Here is a 19,329-nt window from a genome sequence, read left to right on the forward strand (position 1 = left end):
TCTAACTGGCCTGCTCCTGTTGGTGGGTTCCAGATTCCACTGTAGATTCCTGGTTAATTTGCTGTCAGTCTAGATTCAATAAAATCTGAGATGGATTTGCAGGTATCATATCATTTAATAATAACTAACTTGCAAGGCTGCATCAATCCATAGAGCTACAGGACACACACTGTCTTCTGCAAGCTCCAGGACTAAAGAGAAAGTATACAAAGAAACTTCTGCTGATATATTCAAAATCACAGTAAGATTCACATATAAGCTTCCCATTGGTCATTCTATACACCTCCTGACCTGGCCCTATATCCTAATTGGTCACTTTGCATTGTAACCCCAGCATCCTTTTCACCATGCTCACCATGCGGCCACCCTCCCCCGATGGTTTCAAACAGGCTTTGGCTAAATCTCTTTGTCCTTTGTCTGTGAGCTCACGACCATCAGACCGGCCCTACTAACATCGGACCGGCCCTACTATCTATCCTATCTTAACTAATAATTCTAATTTTATCACATTCATTTATTCATTTCCTCACCACCTAGACATGGCGAGGTTCCAATTAACACCAATTGAGGGCAATCCCTGTCTCATTAATGGGATGGGTGCCCTATCTAACCGCCTTTCCATAATCTACCCTGTCCCTCCAACTGGAGGTCATGCAGGTTCATTTACCACTCCTATTTAAAAACGGGAAGCTAGTGCAATGGCTGCTGAGGGGAGAAGATTAGTAGCCATCTTTGAAATTGGGCATTCAGCCAGGGGGTATTGGAGCTGCTGCCCCCGTATCCAGGAAGGGCTCAGCACCCTAGGATCCGACAGATCACCCCTCGGTTTGTGTTTACCCATAACAGGGGCAACTTTAGATGCTGCTGTCTGTCCCACTGAACACCCCCCAGGGCAGAGCCTGTCTGTGGTAATATGGTGCAGGGCACTTCAACTCCCTCTGACCGCGAGCAGCTTCTGGCTGCACAGTTGAAGGCTATTGCTAATAGGGAATTGGCATTATTAGTTACATGAACACTTCATAGCTCTTGCGTGGTACTGTAGGGTGTGTCTGTTGATTTCTCCTGCTTGTGGCTGAAATGCCTGGAGGCTGTGTGTTTGTCTGCTGCTGCCTCTTCTGTGGCCTGGAAAAAGACAAAGGGAGGATGAAAAAATATGAAATGAAAATCGCTTATTGTCACAAGTAGGCTTCATAATGAAGTTACTGTGAAAAGCGCCTAGTTGCCACATTCCGGCGCCTGTTTGGGGAGGCTGGTACTGGAATTGAACCGTGCTGCTGGCCTGCCTTGGTCAGCTTTCAAAGTCAGCAATTTAGCCCTGTGCTAAACCAACCGCGATGTAAGCTGGCCTGCTACCAGTGTTAGAGAGGGGGGAAGGGATGCTCTTTCGCTCTTCTGCCGTGCTCGGTGCCGGTCGCTGTGAAAAACGGCGAGCGGCGATTCTTCCGAGTGGGAGAATCGCGGGGGGGGGGGGGGGGGGGGGGCGCATGTCGTTAGTCGCCCGGCCCTCCCGCGATTCTCCCACCCAAAGATCTCCTGAAAATAATTTTATAAAAGAGGAAAAATAAAGTGGTAAATGAGAGAAGGGAGGGGGGAAAAAAAGGGAAGAAACAAACAAACAAAAAAAAAAGGGCGGGGGGAAGAAAGGGGGGGAAAAGAAAAAAAAAAGAAGGGGAAGGGGGGGGAATGCCAGAAGGGAGCCAAAGCAGAGGGAGAAGGGGCACCAAAGGCAGACAGGGCAATGGGCGAGCCAGTTCAGACGAGCTAATCAGTGCATGAAGCGGCGGAACGGAAGCATCGCCGTATCAAAAAGAGCTGGGCAGACAGGTGCACTCTCCCCTGGGGCCAGGGGGGTAACTGGAAGGCAGTCTTTGCCGAGGCGCTGAGGGAACATCAGCAGGTAAAACAAGGGAGAGGCTAGGGCAGACATAGAGGCTGCAGTGCAGGCAGCAATGGCCAAGGCCCTGGCAGAGGTGCAGCATACCCTGGGCAGAGCAGAGGAGAAACTGGAGGCCCAAGAGGTGACCATTAAGGAGCTGGAGAAACACCGGGTATCGCTGTATGCAGACGACCTGCTGTTATATGTGGCGGACCCAGAGGGGGGAATGCCGGGGGTGATGGAACTGTTAGCGGAATTTGGGGGCTTCTCGGGCTATAAGCTGAACTTAGGAAAGAGCGAAGTATTTGTAGTGCACCCGGGAGATCAGGAGGAGGGAATTGGGAGGCTCCCCTTCAGGAGGGCAGTGAAGAGTTTCAGGTACCTGGGGGTGCAGGTGGCCAGGAGTTGGGGGGCTCTTCATAAGCTTAACTTCACCAGACTAGTGGAACAGATGGAGGAGGAATTTAAAAGGTGGGACATGGTGCCGCTATCGCTGGCGGGCAGAGTGCAATCCGTCAAAATGACGGTTCTCCCGAGGTTCTTGTTCCTCTTCCAGTGCTTGCCCATCTTTATCCCTAGGGACTTTTTTAAAAGGGTGACCAGCAGCATCATGGGATTTGTTTGGGCGCATGGCACCCCGAGGGTGAAGAGGGTCTTCTTGGAGCGGAGTAGGGATGGGGGGGGGCTGGCGTTGCCCAACCTCTCGGGGTATTACTGGGCGGCCAACGTGTCGATGGTGCGTAAGTGGGTGATGGAGGGGGAGGGGGCAGCATGGAAACGGATGGAGAGAGCGTCCTGTGGGGATACAAGCCTGGGGGCCCTGGTAACGGTGCCGTGGCCGCTCCCTCCCACGAGGTATACCACGAGTCCGGTGGTGGCGGCTACCCTCAAGATTTGGGGGCAGTGGAGGCGACATAGGGGAGAAGTGGGGGGCTCGATGGAGGCTCCGTTAAGGGGGAACCATAGGTTCGTCCCGGGGAACATGGATGGGGGATTTCGGGGATGGTATAGAGCGGGCATTAGACAGCTGAAGGACCTGTTTATCGACGGAAGGTTTGCGAGCCTGGGGGAGTTGGAAGAGAAATTTGGGCTCCCGCCGGGAAACATGTTTAGATATCTGCAGGTAAAGGCATTTGCTAGACGGCAGGTGGAGGGATTCCCTGCGCTCCCCGCGAAGGGGGTGAGTGACAGGGTGCTCTCGGGGGTCTGGATCGGGGAGGGGAAGATATCCGATATCTACAAGCTTATGCAGGAGAAGGAAGAGGCGTCAGTAGAGGAGCTGAAAACGAAGTGGGAGGGGGAACTGGGGGAACAGATCGAAGACGGGACATGGGCTGATGCCCTGGAGAGGGTAAATTCTTCCTCCTCGTGTGCGCGGCTTAGCCTCATCCAATTCAAGGTGCTGCATAGGGCCCACATGACTGGGACGAGGATGAATAGGTTCTTTGGGGGTGAAGATAGGTGTGCCAGGTGCTCGGGGAGTCCAGCGAACCATGCCCATATGTTCTGGGCATGCCCGGCATTGGAGGAGTTCTGGAAGGGGGTGGCGAGGACGGTGTCAAGGGTGGTGGGATCCAGGGTCAAGCCAGGATGGGGACTCGCGATCTTTGGGGTTGGGGTAGAGCCGGGAGTGCAGGAGGCGAAAGAGGCCGGTGTGCTGGCCTTTGCGTCCCTAGTAGCCCGGCGAAGGATTTTGCTACAGTGGAAGGACGCGAGGCCCCCAAGTGTGGAGACCTGGATCAATGACATGGCGGGCTTTATTAAGCTTGAGAAGGTTAAATTCGCCCTGAGAGGATCGGTGCAAGGGTTCTTTAAACGGTGGCAACCTTTCCTCGACTTTCTGGCTCAACGATAGGGTACTGGGACAGTAGCAGCAGCAACCCGGGGTTGGGGGGGGGGGGGGGGGGGGGGGGCGTTGATTATGTTAGCTTATTTTATTTAAATTTGATTTATCTAATTTTAATTTATGGTTAAGTTCTCTTGTTTGGGGGGGGGGTGGGGGAATGTGATACATGTGATGTTACGGTATGGGGGGAATTGTGGGTGTTATGGGGCTGTTAGTTGCATATTACTGCTTTTTGCTATACTTTTTGTTATATTTTCTGCAAAAAATTCCAATAAAAAAATTAAAAAAAAAAAAAAAAAAGGAGCTGGAGAAAGCAGCGACTGACATGAGTAACCAGATCACGGCCCTGGAGAGGGAGGGTGGCGAGACTGGGCACAACACAGGGGAGCCTGAAGGGCAGAGTGGACGACCAGGTAAATCGCTCGAGAAGGCAAAATGTCAGGATGGTGGGCCTACCAGAGGGGATCAAGGGTAGAAACCCCCACGACATACGTTGCCGAGATGCTGAGCAACTTAGTGGGGAGGGAAACCTTTCCCAACCCACCAGAAATGGACAGAGCATACCGGTTGCTGTGCCCAAAGCAGGGGACCACCCGAGAGCAGTTATAGCTAAACTGCACCGGTACCAACACAGGGAAACAATCCTGCGCTGGGCCAGTAAAAATAGAACCTGCAAATGGGAAGGACACTCCATTAGAATTTAAGAGGACATTGGGGCACACCTAGCCAGGAGACGGGCCGAGTTCAATAGAGCGAAAGCAGCACTTCACAAGAGCAACGTGCGTTTTGGTATGCTGTGCCCAGCGAAACTCTGGGTCAAATACCGAGAGAGAGAATACTTCTTTACAGCCCCTGTCGAAGCAAACAAGTTTGTCGAGGAACACGGGCTGGAAAACCAGCAGCGAGGGTAGAAACGAGGTGCCCCTGGCAAGAGCAACAACACGCCGACAGAGGGGAGGGGTGAGGCATCGCCAGCACCCCCCTCCCACGGCAAGCGCACCCTGAACAAAGAACAAACCGCTGCCCGAGGGACTGCTTCAGGTGGGAGACCAGGCCCCAGCACGAGGAAACGAGAGTAGCGGAGAAGGGAGAGCAAGCGGGAGGAGTGCAGGGTAGGATAGGGGAAGAGCGGGCAGAAAACCGCAGAGGCTGGGCAGAGGAGAAGCGAGAGAGTAACTCCCGAGAGGGGGGCCACCGCACAAGCAGGAAAGCTGGCGCCGGTGGCATGCATCAAAGCAGGGCCGCAGCGCGCTCCTAACAGGGGGGAAAGGCGCCAGGCAGGGGGTGGGAGGACCACTCAACAGAGGCAGGAGAGCAAACCGAGATGGGAACAGAGGCAGGAGAGCAAACCGAGATGGGAACAGGCGAAGAGGAACAGGGGAAAGAGGGACAAAGGAGGGCTATACGGTGTGGTGATATGAGTGGGAGCACTGCCATTGGTGTGGAGCATTGGTTTCCCATTGGCTCTGGCTGGTCATGTGCCTCGTCTGATTGGCTGGGACTAGTCATGTGACTGCTCACCAATTGGTCGAGAGGCAAGTAGACCCTGCCTCCGAGGCGGGGTATAAGTACCCAGGTTTCCCGGCAGTCGGCCTTTCTCTGTAGCCGACCACCGGGTGGCTAACAACTAGCTGATTAAAGCCACAGTTCGGATCCTCATCGTGTCTCGCGTCCAATTGATGGTACATCATCCGGGAGAGGGGGGAAATGGGAGAGACCCGGGGGGGGGGGGGGGGGGGGGGGCACAGGGAGGGAAAGACCGGGGAGGGGAGGAGGGACAAACCAGGCTAGAAAAGGAATAGGGCTAAAAAGTGCCACAACCGCGGGTTCAAAACAAGGAATCGCTGCAAGCACCCACCCAGCCCGGTCTCTGAGCGAAGGGAGACCCCAGAGTGCAGAGGACTATCCGCGTGGCGGACGCACAGTGGGCGGCCATGTCGGGTACCCCCGGGACAAAGGGAAACCCCGGAGCGCAGGGACCCGACCACATGGAGAGAGCAGTGACAGCGGCCATCCTTGACGGTCCCCTAACAAAGGGCCGCGTCCACCAGGTAAGTATGGTTAATCCCACAGGAACGAGGGGACACCAGGATAGTCACCTGGAACATAAGGGGACTCAACGGCTCAGTGAAGAGAACCAGAGTCCTCACCCACCTCAGAAACATGAGGGCCGACATAGTCTTCCTCCAAGAGACACACCTGAGGGAGCAGGACCAACTGCGGGTAAGAAAGTGCTGGGTGGGACAAACCACCCTGGGGCTGGTTTAGCTCACTCAGCTAAACCGCTGGCTTTTCAAGCAGACCAAGCAGGCCAGCAGCATGGTTCAATTCCCGTACCAGCCTCTCCAGACAGGCGCCGGAATGTGGTGACTAGGGGCTTTCACAGTAACTTCATTGAAGCCTACTCGTGACAATAAGCGATTTTCATTTTTTCATTTCACCTATCATTCCTGCTATGGGACAAGGACCAGGGGGGTGGCGATACTGATGGGCAAGAGGACAATGTTTAGGGCGACAAAGACGGTTACGGACCCGGGGGTACGGTATGTCATGGTCAACGGGACCCTGGATGGGGCACCGGTAGTACTAGTTAACGTGTACGCACCCAACTGGTACGACACAAACTTCATCAAGAAGACCATGGCAGAAATCCCTGACCTAGCGACGCATCGACTAATCATGGGGGGGGGGGGGGGGGGGGGGACACTTCAACTGTGTACAGGATCCAAAGACAGACAGATCAAACCCCAAATGGGGAAAATCTCAAGCATGGCAAGGGAACTCAGTCACTTTATGGAGCAGATGGGAGCAGTGGACCCCTGGAGGTTCACCCCGTGTCGCGTCTTTTCGTCCGACATCACTTCGTCCAATGACACTTCGGCCACGTCTTTTGGTCCAACGTCTTTTTGTCCGCACGTCTTTTGGTCCAACGTCTTTTTGTCCAATTATCCAATTACAAATAAACTCCATAGAAAACCAGGTATAATATCTTCAATGAGAATTTAATTGATAAAATGCAAGTAAAATACAGCAAGTAAATCTAAAAGTTTACTATGAGAATTTAATTGATGAAATGCAAGTAAAATACAGCAAAAGTTGAAAAATGCAGTTTAAAAAATCTAAAAGTTTACTAATTACTTAAAATTCCCGAAAGATATCATATCACTTAGAAAATACAGTTGGAAAATGTAGTTAAAAATCTAAAAGTTTACTAATTACTTAAAATTGATGCAAATTGTATGCAACATTCCTCAAAAAAATCAATTTTTGTTGTAGAATCATATTCAACGACCAATCTTTTGAGGCGTTCAGTTATTTTCTTATATCGCGTACATGAAGTTGACTGATCTCCCCGAAGAATTTGAGCCTTTTTGCCTATTATGAACCCTTCCTCTTCCTTCAGAGTTTTGATTAACCTCCAAATATTCAAATGAGCTCCACCCGCCGAACGCTTTATCGCAGAATGAAACCCCTCAGCAGCATTATTTGTTCTTGGTAGATCTTGTAGAACACGCTGATTAACATTCCATACAAATGTCGGGAATGTAGGTGGTTCTCTCCTTCGTCTAGCACCACGTCCTCTCACAATGCCTATGTAAGTCAAGTCGAAGTAAACGATGAATTCAGCAGGTATTTCTTCATCGTCTATCAAATCTTCATAAGCCTCTTCGACATCTTCAACGGGGAGGAAAGCTAATGCTGAAAAACATCGAATTTTAAGACAGAATTCAGAGTCTATTGTATTTTTCTTTGAGGCCTAAATCTGTAATTTTTCGAGACACTGATTGGCTCAAATGAAACAAACATGCCACGACAGATGAATTAAGGAATGATGAATTAATTGCCTTGTGAACTGTAACTTCGAAATCTGCCATGATATCAATCGGATCTGCATTAGGTTGCATAATTTTCAATTGGTCAAAAAATAATTCGTATGTCTGCTTTCTTTTATTCGGCAGTAATGCAAAGACCCGTGGAAAACTGCTACCTTTAACTTGTACATGAATGCAGAACAGTTGAAACCACTGTTGTGGCACAATCTTGAATGTTCCATCACATGCCCAATGACGATATGATGCTAAATCCTGAAGAGCACTTTCTGATGCGAATACTAGTAAGCGCTGTTGATCCTCGGCGCCCGAATCGTATCTCAGAAACTGTTCGCCATTGTCAAGTTTACAATATTCGTCAGGTATTTCAAAACCGTGTCTAGCCGCTGGATTAGCGGGAAATCCCGAATTTTTTTGTCGGCACCTTTGAATAGTCCTTGAGACGACGGGCAACCTAGGAAGTTGAGAGCAGGTATTTTCTGATAGCTGCGTAAACTTGGCCGCTAGAATGCTACGCGAACTTGCTGCTATGTTTTCCACTGCTTCATGCTTTATTTCTGCAACTGCTTTTCTAGCATTTAACGAATCAACATCAGCTGGATGAAGGTGCTCATTAGAAAAATAAATAATTTCCGGCTCATTGTTTTCCGTTACCGTGTGAATCCGCACTGAACACAGCCTTCTTTTCTCACACCTCCAGTATTCTTTTCCTAGGTTTGTACTGCTTGAATGAAAATCGTAGATGTAGTTACTTTCATCAGCTACCTTCCTTTTGCTCTTCGTTGACACAATGAACTTTGCCATTTCGGGATGGGCGAATTAAGAAAGAGAACGATAATATCTATCCTTTAACGAGGCTCGTTAAAGGAAAGAGAACGATAATAACTATCCTTTAACGAGGCTCGTTAAAGGAAAGAGAACGATAATAACTAGCCTTTAACGAGGCTCGTTAAAGGAAAGAGACCGGTAATAAAAATCCTTTATTACTTATTATACCTTGCTATGTGCATTAGAGAAGATATTATACCTTGATTTCTATTTACAAAAAGTCAAGTTACAAAAAGTCTTTGACAAAAAAAATCATCGGACAAAAAAACGTAACAAGTCACAAAAGTCTTTGACGAAAAAAATCATCGGACCAAAAGACGTAGGACCAAAAGACGTGCGGACAAAAAGACGGACCAAAAGACGTGGACGAAGTGTGGTTGGACGAAATGACGTCGGACGAAAAGACATAGCACCGGTTCACCCACCCAGGGGAGAAGGAATTAGATTAGATTAGATTAGATTAGAACAGTACAGCACAGAACAGGCCCTTCGGCCCTCAATGTTGTGCCGAGCAATGATCACCCTACTCAAACCCACGTATCCACCCTATACCCGTAACCCAACAACCCCCCCCCCCCCTAACCTTACTTTTTTGGACACTAAGGGCAATTTAGCATGGCCAATCCACCTAACCCGCACATCTTTGGACTGTGGGAGGAAACCGGAGCACCCGGAGGAAACCCACAATTCTACTTCTTCTCCCCAGTACACAACGTATACACCAGAATTGACTTCTTTGTGGTGGGGAAAACGATGCTTCCGGGGATAGACAAAGTGGAAGACTCCGCATTTGTGATATCAGACCTCACTCCACACTACATGGACGTGAGGCTGGAGACGGGCAGGGCCCAGCGCCCCACATGGAGGTTGGACGTTGCCCTACTAGCTGACAGGGCCATAGCAGAGTACACTGAGAACAACCAGAACGGGGAGGTTTCACCCTCCACGTTCTGGGAAGTGCTAAAGGCTGTACTTAGAGGGGAAATCATCGCTTTCAAAGCGCGAAGTGATAAGGAGGAAAGGGCGGCTCGGCAGCAGCTGGTCGACTCCATACTGGAGGTAGACCATAAATAGTCTGAGACCCCGACCGTAGAAGAGCTCCTGGCGGAGAGGAAAGAGCTACAAAGGAACTTTGACCTGGAAAGCAGTACACCAACTCTGCCAGGCACGTGGACCCTATACGAACACTGAGACAAAGCCAGCCGCCTGTTGGCACACCAGCTGAGAAAGCAGGCAGCCGCCAGAGAAATTGCACAAATCAGGGATACCAGAGGCACATTAGAAACAGAACCAGAAAAAAATCAACAAAACCTTCAGGGCCCTCTACCAAGGGCTGTACACCTCAGAGCCCCCAATGGGGGAGTCCGGGATGAAACGGTTCCTTGATGGACTGGACATTCCAGTCGTGGGGGAGGGCAGAAAACGGGCTTGGAAGCACCAGAAGCACTGGGAGAGATCATGGACAGCATTAACTCCATGCAGGCGGGTAAGGCGCCGGGACCAGACGGGTTCCCGGCTGACTTCAACAAAACATGTGCGACAGCACTGGCCCCGCACCTGCGGGAGATGTTCACAGACTCACTAGCTAGGGCACACTGCCACCCATGCTAGCACAGGCCTCAATCTCGCTGGTACCTAAGAAGGACAAAGACCCAAGGGCAGCACGGTGGCGCAGTGGGTTAGCCCTGCACCCTCACGGCGCCGAGGTCCCAGGTTCGATCCCGGCTCTGGGTCACTGTCTGTGTAGAGTTTGCACATTCTCCCGTGTTTGCATGGGTTTCACCCCCACAACCCAAAGATGTGCAGGCTAGGTAGATTGGCCACACTAAATTGCCTCTTAATTGGAAAAATTGAATTGGATACACTAAAAAAAATGTATTTAAAAGACAAAGACCCAACGGAATGTGGGTCATACAGACCCATCTCACTGCTGAACGTGGATGCCAAAATCCTAGCCAAAAGGCTAGAAGTCTGTGTACGTGAGGTGGTCGCAGAGGACCAGACGGGCTTTGTCAAAGGTAGACAGCTTACCTCGAACATCAGATGCCTGCTGAACATGATAATGACCCCCTCTGAGGAGAGAACACCAGAGGTAATCGTCTCCCTGGACGCAGAAAAGACCTTCGACAGAGTCTAATGTAAATACCTCATAGAGGTACTGGAGCGGTTTGGGCTTGGAACAGGGTTCACCTCCTGGGTAAAGCTCCTATACAAAGCTCCCATGGCAAGCGTACGGAAAAACAATACCAACTCCCTATACTTCCAGCTGCACAGGGGCACCAGACAAGGATGCCCACTGTCCCTGCTGCTGTTCGCTCTAGCGATCGAACCACTAGCAACGCGCTCAGTGTAGCAAAAAGCTGGAGGGGGATCCGAAGGGGAGGCAGAGAGCACAGAGTCGCACTCTATGCAGATGACCTGCTCCTCTACATTTCGGACCTACAGGGCAGCATGGACGGAATCATCGCACTCCTGAAAGAGTTTGGCGACTTCTCGGGCTACAAACCCAACATGAGCAAAAGCGAGATCCTCCCAGTACACCCACAAGTTGGGGGGGAAGCACTAACGGGACTGCTGTTTAAACAAGCCCGACACAGTCTGCTACCTGGGGATCCAAATAGCCCATGACTGGAAAGGGATCCACAAATGGAACCTCACCAGTCTGATGGAGGAAGTAAAAAAGGACCTGCAAAGATGGAACACACTCCCACTCTCCTTCGCGGGGAGAGTCCAGACGATCAAAATGAACGTACTGCCCAGGTACCTCTTCCTACTTAGATCCATTCCGATCTACATCCCCAAGGCCTTTTCAAAGCGCTGGACAAACTAAGGCGTTCGAATGGGGGGGGGGGGGGGGGGAAATACTAGGATCCCAAAGAAGGTCCGACAAAAAACAAAATCCAGGGGGGGGGGGGGGGGGGGGGGGCTAGCCCTCCGAAACCTACAATTCTACCACTGGGCGGCAACGGCCGAGCGAATAAGGTGATGGATCAAGGAGCCAGAAGCCAAGTGGGTGCGCGCGGAAGAGGCCTCCTGCACGGGGATCTCCCTTCCAGCCCTCGCCACAGCAGCACTCCCATCCCAACACAAAAAGCACTCCAGCAGCCTGGTGGTGATAGCCACCCTCCAATCCTGGAACCAACTACGGCAGCAATTTGGCCTGACCAAAATGTCGGACAAAGCTCCGATCTGCAACAACCATAGGTTCATAGAACATAGAACAGTACAGCACAGAACAGGCCCTTCGGCCCTCAATGTTGTGCCGAGCCATGATCACCCTACTCAAACCCACGTATCCACCCTATACCCGTAACCAAAACCCCCCCCCCCTTAACCTTACTTTTATTAGGACACTACGGGCAATTTATCACAGCCAATCCACCTAACCCGCACATCTTTGGACTGTGGGAGGAAACCGGAGCACCCGGAGGAAACCCACGCACACAGGGGGAGGACGTGCAGACAGTGACCCAGCCGGGAATCGAACCTGGGACCCTGGAGCTGTGAAGCATTTATGCTAACCACCATGCTACCCTGCTGCCCGTCTTGGCCTTTGCTACCCTGGTAGCCCGGCGACGAATACTGTTGGCATGGAGGGACTCAAGGCCCCCGAAGACCGGAGTATGGCTATCGGACATGTCGAGTTCTCTCGGTCGAGAGAAAGTTAAGTTCACCTTGAGAGGTTCACTATCGGGGTTCGCCCGGAGCCATTCATTGACGGAAGCTTTCGGAAATGGGAAGAGAAGGGGATTAAGACACTAAAGGATTTGTTTCTTCGGGGTCGATTTTCAGGATTGAGGGAGCTGGAAGCGAAGTATGGGCTGGAGCAGGGAGAAGTGTTTAGGTATATGCAGGTTCGGGACTTTGCCAGGAAGGAGATACAGAGCTTCCCGGAGGAACCGGCCTCCACGTTGTTGGAGGAGGTGCTGGCGGCAAGTGGACTGGAGAAGGGGACAGTGTCAGCGGTATACGGAGCTATGTTGGAAAAGGATAAGGCACCACTGGAGGGGATCAAAGCGAAGTGGGAGGAAGAGTTGGGAGAGGTTATAGAGGAAAGGGTCTGGTGTGAGGTGCTCCGGAGGGTGAATGCCTCCACCTCGTGCGCGAGGTTGGGGCTGATACAGCTGAAGGTGGTGTACAGGGCGCACCTCATGAGGGTGAGGATGAGCCGGTTCTTTGAAGGGGTACATGATGTGTGTGAGAGTGGCGGGGGGCGGGGGGCGCTAATCATGTTCATATGTTTTGGCCCTGTCCAAAAGCTTGGGGAGTACTGGAAGGAGGAGTTTAGGGTAATTTCCAAGGTTGTGCATGTGAAGCTGGACCCGGGTCCCCGGAAGGCCATATTCGGGGTGTCGGACCAGCCAGAGTTGGAAACGGGTGCGGAGGCAGATATCATAGCCTTCGCCTCGTTGATCGCCCGAAGGCGGATCCTGCTGGGATGGAGAGCGGCCTCTCCATCCTGTGCCCTGGCGTGGCGAGGGGACCTGTTGGAATACTTGACCCTTGAGAAGGTTAAGTTTGAACTGAGGGGAAGCTTGGAGGGGTTCGACAAGTCATGGGCACTATTTATTATGCACTTTCAAGAACTGGATAACACCGAACATTAGTTGGGGGGGGGGGGGGGGGGGGGGGGGATGGGGGAGGGGGATGGGGGAGGGGGACTATGTATGTTAAAGATGGCTATGGGTAATCTCTGATTCCTTTTTTTTCTTTGTCATTTGTTTATGTTAACATACGGGCTGATGTCTGGGCATGGTGGGAGGATGGGATCGTTGTTACTGTTACGGGGTTTGAGATATTTGTTGTTGGTTATTGATTGTTGTTGGGTGTAAATTCAGGAGAAAAATTGTGAAAAAGGAGAATAAAAATATATATTTTTTAAAAGTATGGATAGCAAGCGGTGCCTGCAATGGAGGTTGGATGTAGGGCTGTTGGCAGACGAAGCGGTGTGCGAGCGGCTGAGGAAGTGCATGCTGAATTACCTGCAGGTAAATGATACAGGGGAGGTCTCAGCAGCAATGGTCTGGGAATCGCTGAAGGCGTGGTGAGAGGAGAGCTGATCTCGATCCGGACCCACAAGGACAGAACGGATAGGGCAGAAACGGACCGACTGATTCTACGAGTTGATAGGAGGTATGCGGAGGCTCCAGAGGCAGGGCTTTTAAGGGAACGCCAGAGGCTACAGGGCGATTGGGGGGGGGGGGGGGGGGGGATTTACGAGCACGGTGAGAAGGCCAGCAGAATGCTTGCACAGCAGCTCAGAAAGGGGGAGGCAGCTAGAGAAATTTGGAAAGTTATTGACGGGGATGGCAACTTAGTTGGGGACTCGGCTGGAGTGAGCAAGGCCTTTCAGGACTTTTCTAGCAGGTTGTATAGGTCAGGACCCCCTGCGGGACCGGAGGGGATGAGGCACGTCTTCGGGGCCTGACTTTCCCGATGGTGGATGGGGAGTTGGTGGAAGGGCTGGGGGCCCCGATCGGGCTGGAGGAGATAGTGGAGGTCTGAAGGCCATGCAGTCGGGTAAGGCCCCGGGACCAGACAGGTACCCAGCCGAGTTCTATAAAAATTTATCCGGAATATTGGGGCCGGTGCTAATGAAGGTCTTTAATGAGGCTAAAGAAAGAGAGGTTCTGCCCCAGATGATGTCACAGGCCATGATCTCGCTCATCCTGAAACGGGACAAGGATCTAGAGCTATGTGGGTCTTGCAGGCCGATTTCCTTGTTGAACGTAGATACTAAACTTCTGGCCAAAGTTTTGTCCTCCGGGATTGAGGAGTGTGTACCGGACGTTTTTGTGGAGGATCAGACGGGGTTCGTTAAGGGTAGGCAGCTGGTGGCCAATGTAAGAAGGTGCTAAACGTGATCATGATGATCACAGAAGGTAGGGAGGTTGAGGTAGTGGTCACGATGGATACGGAGAAAGCCTTTGACTGGGTTGAGTGGGACTATTTATGGGAGGTGCTAGAGCGGTTCACTTTTGGGAGGGACGTTATTGACTGGGTCAGGTTGCTGTACTGGGCTCCGGTTGCAAGTGTATGGACAAACAGGACGACTTCGGACTATTTCAGACTGCACCGGGGGATGAGATATGGATGCCCCCTCTCCCCTCTGCTGTTTGCGCTGGCGATAGAGCCGCTGGCAATTGCTCGGAGAGCTTCAAGGGGCTGGTCTTGGGGAGGATGGAGCACAGGGTCTCACTGTATGCAGATGACCTACTGTTTTATGTCTTCCCCCTGTTAATGGTGGAAGAGATAGAGGAGGGCCTTTGGGCAGACGCATTGGGTAGGGTCAACGTGACCACAACATGTGCCAGTGAGGTAAATATACATTTGGGTGCCGGAGAAACAATTACAGAGGGCAATGCTCGAATGGGTTTGGTGTTGGTGTTGTCGCTTGCTTCTCCCAGACGGATCTCGCTGCCGTCTCGCGCTCACCTCCGCTTCTGCTGTTCCTCCCGTCTTTCGTCTTCATTCTCTTCGTTCCCTGCTCCTGGAGATGCCATGTTCGTTATTGTATCCCCGTACCTTACTTCCGGCTCTCATTTCCCTGCCTCCCCCCCCCCCTCCCCCAAGGTTCTCCTCTCTTGTTCCCTGTCTCGTCTCCCCCCACCTCCTGTGATTCGCCTTTCTTTCCTCTTTGGTTTAACTGTCCCACCCCCACCCCAGTCTATCCCTCATGCTTTGGCGACTTTCCCCTGATTCTTGGCTACCTGGCTATTCTTCCGCTTGTTCGTTGGCCACAAACAGGTCCCGGAACAATTGGGTGAATGGCTCCCACGTTCTGTGGAAGCCGTCATCTGACCCTCAGATGGTGAATTTGATTTTCTCCATTTGGAGAGATTCTGAGAGGTCGGAAAGCCAGTCTGCAGCTTTGGGTGGTGCTGCTGACCACCAGCCGAACAGGATTCTACGGCGGGCGATCAAGGAGGCAAAGGCAAGAGCGTCCGCCCTCCTCCCCAGGAATAGATCTGGCTGGTCCGAAACCCTGAAGACCGCCACTTATCGGGCATGGCTCCAGCCTCATCCCTACACTTTGGACATTGCCTCGAAGAAGGCTGTCCAGTACCCTGCAAGTCTGGGGCAAGACCAGAACATGTGGTCGTGGTTGGCCGGGCCTCCTTGGCACCGTTCACATCTATCCTCCACCTCCGGAAAGAACCTACTCATGCGGGTTCTTGTTAAGTGGGTTCTATGTATCACTTTTAGCTGCGTCAGGCTGAGCCTTGGGAACGTGGAGGTGGAGTTGACCCTATGCAGTGCTTCGCTCCAGAGTCCCCACCCTACCTCAATCCCCAGTTCCTCCTCCCATTTCTTTCTTGTTGCGCCCAGTACGGTGTCTGCCCTTTCTATCAGTCGGTCATACATGTCACTACAGTTTCCTTTATCTAGTATGCTTGCGTCCAGTAGTTCCTGTCGTGGTGGTTGTGGGTACATCCTTGTCTCCTTTCGTAGGAAGTTTTTGAGCTGTAGATACCTTGGCTCGTTGCCCCTCGCTAGCTGGAATTTCTCTGCCAGTTCGTCCGGCGTTGCGATCCTGCCGTCCGTGTATAGGTTCCTGACTGTCAGTGTCCCTTCGTCCCGCCCCCGCCTTTTGAAGGTGCCGTCAGTCAGTGCTGGTGTGCTAGCCCCTCGCGGGGAGAGTCCAGACGATCAAAATGAACGTACTGCGCAGGTACCTCTTCCTTCTTAGATCCATTCCGATCTACATCCCCAAGGCCTTTTCAAAGCGCTGGACAAACTAAGGCGTTCGAATGGGGGGGGGGGGGGGGGGAATGCTAGGATCCCAAAGAAGGTCCGACAAAAAACAGGGTAGCATGGTGGTTAGCATAAATGCTTCACAGCTCCAGGGTCCCAGGTTCGATTCCCGGCTGGGTCACTGTCTGTGTGGAGTCTGCACATCCTCCCCCTGTGTGCGTGGGTTTCCTCCGGGTGCTCCGGTTTCCTCCCACAGTCCAAAGATGTGCAGGTTAGGTGGATTGGCCATGCTAAATTGCCCGTAGTGTCCTAATAAAAGTAAGGTTAAGGGGGGGGGTTGTTGGTTACGGGTATAGGGTGGATACGTGGGTTTGAGTAGGGTGATCATGGCTCGGCACAACATTGAGGGCCGAAGGGCCTGTTCTGTGCTGTACTGTTCTATGACTATGACGTCGGCCGCCTTCTCCTCCTGGACCCCCGGGTCCTCCGAAACCCCAAAGATTGCCACCTCAGGACTCATTACCACCCCAGTTTTCAAAACCCGGGACATGATGTCCGCGAATACCTGCCAGTACCCCCTGAGTTTATGGCACGACCAGAACATGTGCACGTGATTAGCCGGCCCACCGGCGCATCTGGCACACTTGTCCTCCAGCCCAAAGAATTTACTCATCTGGTGTGGTCGTGTTTACTCTGCTCAGAGCTACTGCCCAAATACCTGATGAGACCATCAATTCACGGGACACGTGGTTAGAAGAGAACAGCGGTTTTAATCATCTTACAACAGAGCCTGCCTGTGACAAGATGAACTCCAGATGAACTGGCAGGCAGGCTCTCAGCATCAACCTTTATACTTCCGGTTAGGGGTGGAGCCAAGGGTGGAGCCCAGTACAAACTCCCGTACACTCCCAGTGCATCTCCCCCTAGTGGCAGAGCAGCGCAACTGCTCGTGTGCTGAGCTTACAGAGACACAGTACAACATGTGTAATACAGTGTGAATTATGCTACTGTGATTCACCACAATACCGTCTTCCATTTCCCCCCCTCCCCCAAGCTCCTCCTCCCACTTAAGCTTCAGGTCCTCAGTCTGTGTATCCTCTGCTCCCATTAGTTCTTTGTAAATATCTGAGACTCTACCCGTGTCCCTCGATACTACCCTGTCCTGCCTCCCCTTTGTTGGGAGGCGTGGGAAGGACAGCACCAGCCTGCGCACGGAATCCCACACCTGTAAGTATCTAAAATCATTCCCACCCACCAGCCCAAACTTCTCCTCCAACGCCCTCATGCTCGGTAAGAACAGATAACCCACCCTCACAATTCCCTCCCTCTGCCAGTTTGTATCCGCCGCCCATGTTCCCGCAGATTCGGGTTCACATCGATGCTCTCACTTCCCCTATGTGCCTCCTCCACTGGCCCCAGATCCACAGAGCCGCCACCACTATAGGGCTGGTGGAGTACCGTGCCGGCGGGTGCGGCAGAGGCGCCATAACCAGGGCTGCCAAACTGGTGCCCCTGCACTAAGCAGTCCACCCGCTCCCAAACCGACCCTGTACCCACCATCCATTCCTTATCATCGCTATGTTGGCCACCCAGTAGTAGGTGCTGATGTTCAGCAATGCCAGCCCCCCTTCCCCTCTGTTCCTTTCGAGCATCACCTTCCTCACCCACGGGGACTTCCCCGTCCAGACTAATCCCAGGATAATTTTATTCAGCCTCTTAAAGAAGGACCTCGGGATGAAAATGGGGAGACACTGAAATATGAACAAGAATCTCGGGAGAATCGTCATCTCAGCAGTCTGCACCCTCCCCGCCAATGACAGCGAGAGCGCATCTCAACTCCGAACCTCCTCCCTCACTCGTTCCACCAGTCGGGACAGGTTGAGTTTATGCAACTTGCCCAGTCCCGTGCCACCTGTATCCCCAAGTATCTGAAGCTTTCTCCTACCTGCCTGAACGGCAACCTCTTCAGCCTACTCTCCTGCCCCCTCGCCTGAATTACGAACAACTCGCTCTTAGCCATGTTCAATTTATATCCTGAAAACCGGCCAAATTCTCTCAGGGTTTCCATGATACCGTCCATCCCTGCAATTTGGTCCGATACGTATAACAGCAGGTCATCTGCGTATTACAAGACTTAATGTTGTGTTCCCCCCCGGACCAGCCCCTTCCAGTCCGTTGAAGCTCTCAGAGCAATTGCCAAGGGCTCTATGGCCAGCACGAACAGCAGTGGGGAGAGAGGGCAACCCTGTCTTGTCCCGCGGTGCAGTCTGAAGTCATCTGATGTCGTCCTATTCGTTCTTACACTAGCCTCTGGGGCCTGATATAACAGCCTAACCCAGTCAATGAACCCCTCCCCGAAACCAAACCGTCCCAGCACCTCCCACAGAGAGTCCCACTCGACCCGGTCAAAAGCCTTTTCTGTATCCATAGCTACCACTACCTCTGCCTCTCTACTCTCTGGGGGCATCATAATCACATTAAGCAGCCTCCTTAGATTGGCCACCAGTTGCCTACCCTTTACAGACCTGGTTTGGTCCTCCGCAATTACGTCTGGTACACAGTCCTCAATTCCAGTCGCCAAGATCTTGGCCAATAATTTAGCGTCTATGTTGATCAAAGATATTGGCCTGTAAGACCCACAAGCCTCTGGGTCTTTACCCTGTTTCAGAATAAGCGAAATAGTGGCCTGCGACATCGTCGGGGTAGAACCCTTCTGTCTCTTGCCTCGTTAAAAACCCTAACCAGCACCAGCCCCACTATCTTGGCAAACTTCTAATAAAACTCCACCGGATACCAATCCGGCCCCGAGGCTTTACCCGACTGCATGACCTTCAGGCCCCCTAATACCTCTTCGATCCTGACCCGGGCCCCCAGTCCGTCCACCCACTCTTGGGAAGGTCAGTCCGTCCAGGAATCGCCTCATCCCCTCCGGCCCCCTGGGGGGTTCCGAAGTGTATAGCTTACTATAAAAGTCCCTTAACACCTTGTTGAGCCCTGCCGGGTCCCCCACCAGATTTCCCTCCCTATCCGCTATCCTCCCTATCTCCCTAGACGCTTCTCTCTTCCTTAGTTGTTGCACGAGCATTCTGCTGGCCTTCTCTCCATGCTCATATATTGAGCCTTTTGCCTTTCTAAGCTGCTCTACGGCCTTGCCTGTAGTCAGCACCCCGAACTCGGCCTGCAGCCTCTGTCGTTTCCTGAGTAATTCTGGTCTCGGTGACTCCGCGTAGCTCCTGTCCGTCCGTAAAATTTCC

General features: G+C 52.2%; 1 protein-coding gene across 1 annotated transcript in view; it reads left to right on the forward strand.

Moving 5' to 3' along the window:
* The window catches only part of LOC119973778, a 111,430-nt gene that overhangs the window by 28,722 nt on the left and 63,379 nt on the right, over window positions 1–19,329 (forward strand). The gene's annotated exons all lie outside the window — the stretch shown is intronic.

This window comes from Scyliorhinus canicula, chromosome 11, assembly GCF_902713615.1.
Source record: "Scyliorhinus canicula chromosome 11, sScyCan1.1, whole genome shotgun sequence".
Taxonomy (NCBI): Eukaryota; Metazoa; Chordata; class Chondrichthyes; order Carcharhiniformes; family Scyliorhinidae; genus Scyliorhinus; species Scyliorhinus canicula.